We start from the raw sequence: 8,874 nt of genomic DNA, 5'->3' as shown, positions 1-8,874 counted from the left end.
CACGTAGCCCCACAGCCAGGCCCTCCTCCCTCCCATGAGGCAAGGCCTGCAGTGTTTTGGCAATCTGGAACGAAAGTCTAATGAATAAGCCAATAATTGAACCTGTACTGGAAGTTCCATCTTCTGTGTTTCTTAAAATTGGAAAGAAAATAGAGATCATACTTTTGTTAGTATTTTTACCACCTATTTCACCAGAAGCCTATGCTGCTGATTTTCTCTGTACAGTCCTTGTAAGTCCTTCATTTTATGAACCACCAAGGGTGTCGTTGAGCTAGACTGACATACCTGCTGTTCTCTGGTTGTTCATTGTACCTGAGAGCTGCAGACACTGCGAGGCAGGAGAGAGCTCTCCACAGAGGTCCCCACTGCTGAGCAGAGAAAGGAGGGTGCCAGAATCAGGGAAGAGTAAGCACAGCCTGCATTCTAAAATCCAAGTCAAGTAGGTCTGTCTAATCCTAGAACACGTTGTGTTTGACACTCACTGATTTCCTAGAGTAACTGGCTGGGCTGCACTGGGGTCTCCCCTTCCTTAGTGCCAGCACGCTAGGAAAGGCCCACGTCCACGTCACAGAAATTTCTTTTGCACATGGTGTTTTTCACATGGGACACTACGTCAACATCTATGTCCAATCCTGTGTATGGTATGAGGCTTTAATGGAAAACATCAAATGGTTTTTCCGTAGATATGCATGATGCGTTTATCCATGAAGTCCCTGCTATGTGCCAGGCACGGTGAGGGTGCTCTGTATGAAGCATTAGGCATCACCTTATTAGTGGCATCTAGCAAACAAAGACCTCGTGTGTAATGGCTTTTACAACCTGCGTGGAACTCCTACAGCACCTTAGTCCTGAGGTATTGGGCAGTTGCTGACATGGCCTCTTTTGGGGTCTTTGGTTATTGTGATGGTCATGTTCCCATGAACCTTTTTAATAAGATGTCAATCCTGAAAGCATCATTTCTGGTGGCACAGCATGTTGGGCACAAGTGATCTCAATTAGAGTTTATCCCAAGTTTGCACTTAGGAGGACTAGAGAAAAGGATGTCAGGTGGTTGATTTGCATTTCTCAGCTGTATGTCCAAGTCTACTTGGAGGCAGTTCTCAGTGGACACTTGATTAGAATGTAAATGTCATACTTTTCTTAATGTTTCCCTTCTCTTTATTTTCCCACTCTGCTGTTGCCTTTGATCAAGTTCACCTAATCTGTTCTTTGACTTTCTAAGAATTTGACTACCCGATACACCTCACAGAAGTGGAATTGTTACCGACCCAGGCCCTTGGACTCTTTAATCAATAGACATTCATAAGAAGCCAGAGAATTTCAGGCAAGGCATTACTGGGGCTCATGTTGCAGCACGAGGGAGTCAAAGCAAGAAACAGACATCCTTGCCCACTCCCCAGGAGGAAATGCTTGGGTCCTTAAATGGGATAACGGGCAGGTCCATGGGTTGGGCAGGAGGCTGAGCTTAGGTGGCCTGTTCCCCTTGGTGGTGCCGTGTGCAGGGATCATGTGCAGTACCCTGCTTTTGCTCCCGGCACCCCCAAAATGGCGGACTTGCTCACTACTGCCTCCCCACAAAGCTCGTATAGTGGTCATGATGCCCCAACTGCTCCTGCATGCAGTTATTTTTAGTCACTTATAGTTTCTTTGTATCCTACTGCTCAAGGAGATGTTTGTCCAGGTGCAAGCACTCCAGTAGAGGATCCCAGGTCCCAGCCTATCTCAGCATCACATCCTCAAAGTTCATTCACATTGTTGGATGTGTCAGAATTTTTTTTTTTTTTTTTGCGGTATGCAGGCCTCTCACTGTTGTGGCCTCTCCCATTGCAGAGCACAGGCTCCGAACGTGCAGGCTCAGCGGCCATGGCTCAAGGGCCCAGCCGCTCCACGGCATGTGGGATCTTCCCGGATCGGGGCACGAACCCGTGTCCCCTGCATCGGCATAGTTTCTTTTTTAAGGCTGAATAATACTCCATTGTTAAGTATATACCGCATTTTATTTTTCCATTCAGCTGTCGATGAACACTTGAGTTACCTCTACATCTTGGCTGTTGTGAATAATGTTGCTGTAATCATGTGTACAAATATCTCTTTGAAACTCTGCTCTCAATTCTTTTCGATATATACCCAAAAGTAAGATCATATGGTAGTATTTTCAATTTTTTGAGGACCCTCCATAGTTTTCCATGGCATTTGCACCATTTTACATTCCCACCAACATGCACAGGGTTCCAATTTCTCCATATCCTAACACATTATTTTGTTTCTTTTGTTTTTGTTTTTACCAAAGCCATCTTATTATGAGATGCTATCTCATGGTTTTGATTTGCATTTCCCTCATGATTAGTGACGTTAAGCATCTTTTTATGTGCTGATTGGCCATTTGTCTATCTTCTTTGGAGAAATGTCTATTCAAGTCCTTTGCCCACTTTTTAACTGAGCTGTTTGTTCTCTGTAATTGAGTGGTAGGAGTTCTTTGTATATGCTGGATATAACCTTTTATCAGATATAGGATACATAAATAATGTTCTCCCATTCTATAGGTTTCCTTTTTATTCTGTTGATTGTATTTTTTGATGCACACAAGTTTTTAATTTTGAAGGAGTCCAGTTTTTCTGTTTACTTTCGTTGCCTCTGCTTTTGGTGTCTTATGCAAAAAAAATGATTGCCATATGCACTGTCATGAAGCTTTTCCTGTTTCATAGTTTTAGGTCTTATGTTTATGTCTTTGATCCAATTTTTGTATATCATTTAAGGTAATGGTCTGCTAGTCTGAATGCCTGTGTCCCCCCAAAATTGATATGTTGAAATCCTAATGCCCTATGTGATGGTGTTAGTAGGCTGGCCTTTGGAAAGTGCTTAGGTCATGGAGGCTCTGCCCTGAATGGAATTGGTGCTCTTATAAAAGAGGCTCCAGAGATATCCCTTGCCTCTTGCACCATGTGAGGACACAGCAAGGTGGCACTGGCTATGAGCTAGGAAGTAGGGCCCTCACCAGAAGGCAACCATGCTGGCACCTTGATCTTTGACTTCCCAGCCTCCAGAATTATAAGAAATAAATTTCTGTTGTTTATAAGATACCCAGTCTGTGGTATTTTGTTGTAGTAGCCTAAATATACTATGACATGGTTCATCTTTATTCTTTTGTATGTGGATATCCAATTTTCCCAGCACTGTTTGTTGAAAAGATTGGCTTTAATCCATTGAGTGGTCTTAGCATCCTTGTTGAAAGTCATTTGACCAGACATAGGAAAGTTTATTTCTGGGCTTCCTATTTTAGTGGTCTACATGTCTCTTTATGACAGTACTACACTGTTTTAATTACTGTAGATTTATATTGTTTTAAAATCAAGTGTGGTACCTCCAACTTTTGTTTCTTCAACATTATTTTGACTCTTCAGGGTCCCTTGAGAGTCCATATGAATGTTAGGATGGATTTTTCTATTTCTGGGAAAAAAATGCCACTGGGATTTTGATAGAGTGCATTAAATCTGTAGATCATTTTGGATACTGCTGACATCTTAACAGTATTAAGTCTTTCAATCCATAATCAGAGGATGTCTTTTATTTGTGTCTAATTTCTTTCACTAATGTTCTGTAGTTTTCAGCACAGAAGTCTTTTGCCTCCTTGGTTAAATTTATTCCTAAGTGTTTTATTCTTCTTGATTCTATTGTAAATGGAATCATTTTCTTAATTTCCTTGATTGTTCATTGTTAGGGTACAAAAACAACTGATTTTTGTGTGTTGATTTTGTATCTTGCCACTTTGTTAATTTATTTGTTCTAACAGGTGTGTGTGTGAGCTGTAATTTTTAGGGCTTTCTACATATCAGAGATCATGTTGTGTGTGAAGCAAGGTAACTGCCTTTTAATTATTTTTCTTGTTTAACTGCTCTGGCTAGGACTTCCAGTTATTTTGTTCAGTCAAAGTGGTGAAAGCAGACATCTGTGTCTTGTTCCTGATCTTAAAAGAAAAGCTTTCAGTCGTTCATCATTGAATATGAATACCATCTGTGGGCTTTTCATATATGGTCTTCATTTTGTTTATTTCCTTCTACTCCTAGGTTGTTCAGTGTTTTTATTGCAAAAGGGTATTGAGTTTTGTCACACTGAGATGATCAAATGGGTTTTTATTCACTGTCACTCTGCAAATGTGGTATATTACATTGATTGACTTTATTATATTGAGCCATTCTTGCATTCCTGGAATAAATCCCACTTGGTCATCATGTGTAATCCTTTTGTCATCATGTATAATCTTTTAATGTGCTGTTGAATTCTGGTTGCTATTATTTTGTTGAGGATTTTTGTATTGCTTTCCTCTTGGTGCTTTTAAGATTGTCTTTGACTTTTGATGGTTTGATTAAATCTTGGTGTGGGCCTCTTTGGATGTATCCCGCTATGAGTTGTTGATCCTCTTGTGTTTATATTCCCATTTTTCCCCTCAAATTTAGGATGTCTACAGCCACTCACTCCCTGTACCTTTTGTGCTATGTTCTGAATGGTAGTGTGCCCCCTGGAGTTCATGTTGAAATTCTAACTCCCAAAGGTGACGGTATTACAAGGTGCAGCCTTTGGGAAGTGCTTCAGTCACAAGGGTGTAACTAAAGAATGGGATTAGCGCTGGATACAGGAGACTCCAGAGAGCTCCCCAGCACTCCCACCAGGTGAAGATATGAAAAGTCTGCATCTGGCAGAGGGCCCTCACCTGACTGTTGCTGGCACCCTGATCTCAGAATTTAAGCCTCCAGAACTGTGAGAAGTAACTTTGTTGTTTATAAGCCACCCAAATCTGAGGTATTTTGTCATAACATCCCTAACAGACTAAGCTTTTATTCACTATTTCTGAAAAGTAAAATATTGTGGGTGTTGTTTTTGGTTTTCTTTAAAAACAATATTTCCTGACACTGCCTGAACATGCTGCAGCCAACAAAGTGGTCCATGCACCTCATCAAAGGTGGACGGGCCCTGGGGAGCTCAAAGCACAGAGCTAGGGTCTAGGGTAAAGGATTCAGTCAGCTCAGACATTTGAAAGGCACACAGATTTTTTTTTTTAACATCTTTATTGGAGTATAATTGCTTTACAGTGGTGTGTTAGTTTCTGCTTTATAACAAAGTGAATCAGTTATACATATGTTTCCATCTCTCTTCCCTCTTGCGTCTCCCTTCCACCCTCCCTATCCCACCCCTCTAGGTGGTCACAAAGCACAGAGCTGATCTCCCGGTGCTATGCGGCTGCTTCCCACCAGCTATCTATTTTACATTTGGTAGTGTATATATGTCCATGCCACTCTCTCACTTTGCAGCTCTGTTTTACGTTTGGTAGTGTATATATGTCCATGCCACTCTCTCACTTTGTCACAGCTTACCCTTCCCCCTCCCCATATCCTCAAGTCCATTCTCTAGTAGGTCTGTGTCTTATTCCCGTCTTGCCCCTAGATTCTTCATGACCTTTTTTTCTTTCTTAGATTCCATATATATGTGTTAGCATATGGTATTTTGTTTTTCTCTTTCTGACTTACTTCACTCTGTATGACAGACTCTAGGTCCATCCACCTCACTCCAAATAACTCAATTTCGTTTCTTTTTATGGCTGAGTAATATTCCATTGTATATATGTGCCACATCTTCATTATCCATTCATCTGTTGATGGACACTTAGGTTGCTTCCATGTCCTGGCTATTGTAAATAGAGCTGCAATGAACATTTTGGTACATGACTCTTTGAATTATGGTTTTCTCAGGGTATATGCCCAGTAGTGGGATTGCTAGGTTGTATGGTAGTTCTATTTTTAGTTTTTTAAGGAACCTCCATACTGTTCTCTATAGTGGCTGTATCAATTTACATTCCCACCAGCAGTGCAAGAGTGTTCCCTTTTCTCCACACCCTCTCCAGCATTTATTGTTTGTAGATTTTTTGATGATGGCCATTCTCACTGGTGTGAGGTGATATACCTCACTGTAGTTTTGATTTGCATTTCTCTAATGATTAGTGATGTTGAGCATTCTTTCATGTGTTTGTTGACAATCTGTATATCTTCCTTTGAGAAATGTCTATTTAGGTTTTCTGCCCATTTTTGGATTGGGTTGTTTGTTATTTTGATATTGAGCTGCATGAGCTGCTTGTAAATTTTGGAGATTAATCCTTTGTCATTTGCAAATATTTTCTCCCATTCTGAGGGTTGTCTTTTTGTCTTGTTTATCGTTTCCTTTGCTGTACAAAAAGCTTTTAAGTTTCATTAGGTCCCACTTGTTTATTTCCATTTCTCTAGGATTTATGTCAGTGTTCTGCCTATGTTTTCCTCTAAGAGTTTGATAGTGTCTGGCCTTACATCCATTTTGAGTTTATTTTTGTGTGTGGTGTTAGGGAGTGTTCTAATTTCATACTTTTACATATACCTGTCCAGTTTTCCCAGCACCACTTATTGAAGAGGCTGTCTTTTCTCCACTGTATATTCTTGCCTCCTTTATCAAAGATAAGATGACCATATGTGCGTGGGTTTATCTCTGGGCTTTCTATCCTGTGCCATTGATCTATATTTCTGTTTTTGTGCCAGTACCATACTGTCTTGATTACTGTAGCTTTGTACTATTGTCTGAAGTCAGGGAGCCGGATTCCTCCAGCTCCGTTTTTCGTTCTCAAGATTGCTTTGGCTCTTTGGGGTCTTTTGCATTTCCATACAAATTGTGAAATTTTTTGTTCTAGTTCTGTAAAAAATGCCAGTGGTAGTTTGGTAGGGATTGCATTGAATCTGTAGATTGCCTTGGGGAGTAGAGTCATTTTCACAGTGTTGATTCTTCCTAGCCAAGAACATGGTGTATCTCTCCATCTATTTGTATCATCTTTAATTTCTTTCATCAGTGTCTTACAATTTTCTGCAGGTCTTTTGTCTCCTTAGGTAGGTTTATTCCTAGATATTTTATTCTTTTGTTGCAATGGTAAATGGGAGTGTTTTCTTGATTTCACTTTCAGATTTTTCATCATTAGTGTATAGGAATGCCAGAGATTTCTGGCACACAAAGATGGATGTGTTTACACAGCTTCAATTAGGAACATTAAGAAAAAGGTAACTAGGGGCTTCCTTAGTGGTTCAGTGGTTAAGAATCCACCTGCCAATGCAGGGGACACAGGTTTGAGCCCTGGTCCAGGAAGATCCCACATGCTGCAGAGCAGCTAAGCCTGTGCACCACAACTACTGAGCCTGTGCTCTAGGGCCCGTGAGCTACAACTACTGAGACTGCATGCTACAACTACTGAAGCCTGTGCACCTAAAGCCCATGCTCTGCAATAAGAGAAGCCACTGTGATAAGAGGCCTGTGCACTGCAACTAGAGAAAGCCCGTGCCCAGCAATGACGACCGAACACAGCCAAAAATAAAAAAAGAAATAAAAAAGAAAAAGGTAACTAACTAGGTCAAGCTCTGAAGATTTTGAAAGAAGTATCTTACTTGCTGCTGCTGTAAAGGAGCAAAAACAAAAGTAAAAACCAGTGCCTAGGAGTTCAGTGTATTCACCTATCTAAAGCTGGTGAACTGAGGAGGTTTAGTGAGGAGTAAAAGCTCTAGTTGTTAACAACTCTGGAGCTTGGATTTAGAGGAGAAAATTTGGGGTTAGAATTGACACTGTTTTTACTCTCTTGCTTTTATCTTTCAGTGAGACTAGAATCATCCTTTCTTTGGTACCAAAATCACCACTCTTACAGTAATTGTGAAGTCCCAGATCAAACATTTGGATCTTCTTACTTGGGAAGTATCTTTTGGACATCAAAGGCAGATCAGCTAGAACACTACCAAGATGATGCAATTGAGAGGTAAGGGTACGGTCAAAAGGAGCCCAGAGGTTGGTTGTATCTGTTAAAAGCATTTAAAAAACAACAGAAAACCCCACAACAAAACCCTCAACTCAGAAACATCCTGAATACTCAATGTTTAGGTGCTAAAATATTAAAAGATTAATAACATGAGTCATTTAATGGTTTAAGTTCTCTTATTGGACCAGTCTAGATGGAAGACAGTAGTAAGCTGAAGGTAAAAATTTCAATTGATTTCTTACTAGTCTGCTAAAAGTATCTTTTAAAAGCACAGGGTATATATGAATTTTGTAGACTTTTGCATTTTCACAATTTTAGCAAATTCCAGTCTATGTCTCTGACAGTTTTTTTATAGATTTGTCCTACTTTTTTGTGCATTTTATGCATATCCTTTAAAAACATATACTCGAAATAGAGCTCCTAATTAATATACAACATGAGTTTCTTCACATACTTTCATCTTAACCCAATTTCCCTTTAGAGCCCTTGGCCATGAGCTGAGGACAAAGGTTACTGTAACTTTTTGAGATATTGTTTCCTGATACTTTGCTCATTTATTTTTCTATTTTAGAATACTGATTTTAGAATACTGTGTGGCAATTCTCATGATACAGCCAAACCTAACTGTGACCTATTCTCAGTACCTGACCAATGCATTAAAGAAGGATTCTCAAACAAGATCTGGTGAGTACATAGATCTTTGTTCTACATCAGTGTTTCCCAGCTGTAGCACTGTGACTGACAGCTCTCTCTTGTGGGGGCTATTTAGTGGCCTCCCAGGGGTGTCAAACAGCACCCCCTTCCTTAGTTTCTGACACCAAAAATAGTATCTTCAGACATTTTCAAATGTTCCCTGGGGAACAAAACTGCCCCTGATGGGAACGGAGCAAACTGCCCATACATTCTGTGATGATGGACATAAATTCTTACTTTATTTTTACTTTTCTGTGATGATGGACATAAATTCTTACTTTATTTTTACTTATTTAAAGCCTACATACAGTGTGAGGACAAATTGCTTCAGCATGGAAAATTGAAAACTGAGGGGGTTGGATACCTTTGTT

The sequence above is a fragment of the Tursiops truncatus genome, chromosome 3 (assembly GCF_011762595.2).
Source record: "Tursiops truncatus isolate mTurTru1 chromosome 3, mTurTru1.mat.Y, whole genome shotgun sequence".
Classification (NCBI taxonomy): domain Eukaryota; kingdom Metazoa; phylum Chordata; class Mammalia; order Artiodactyla; family Delphinidae; genus Tursiops; species Tursiops truncatus.
This window is presented reverse-complemented; position numbering follows the sequence as displayed.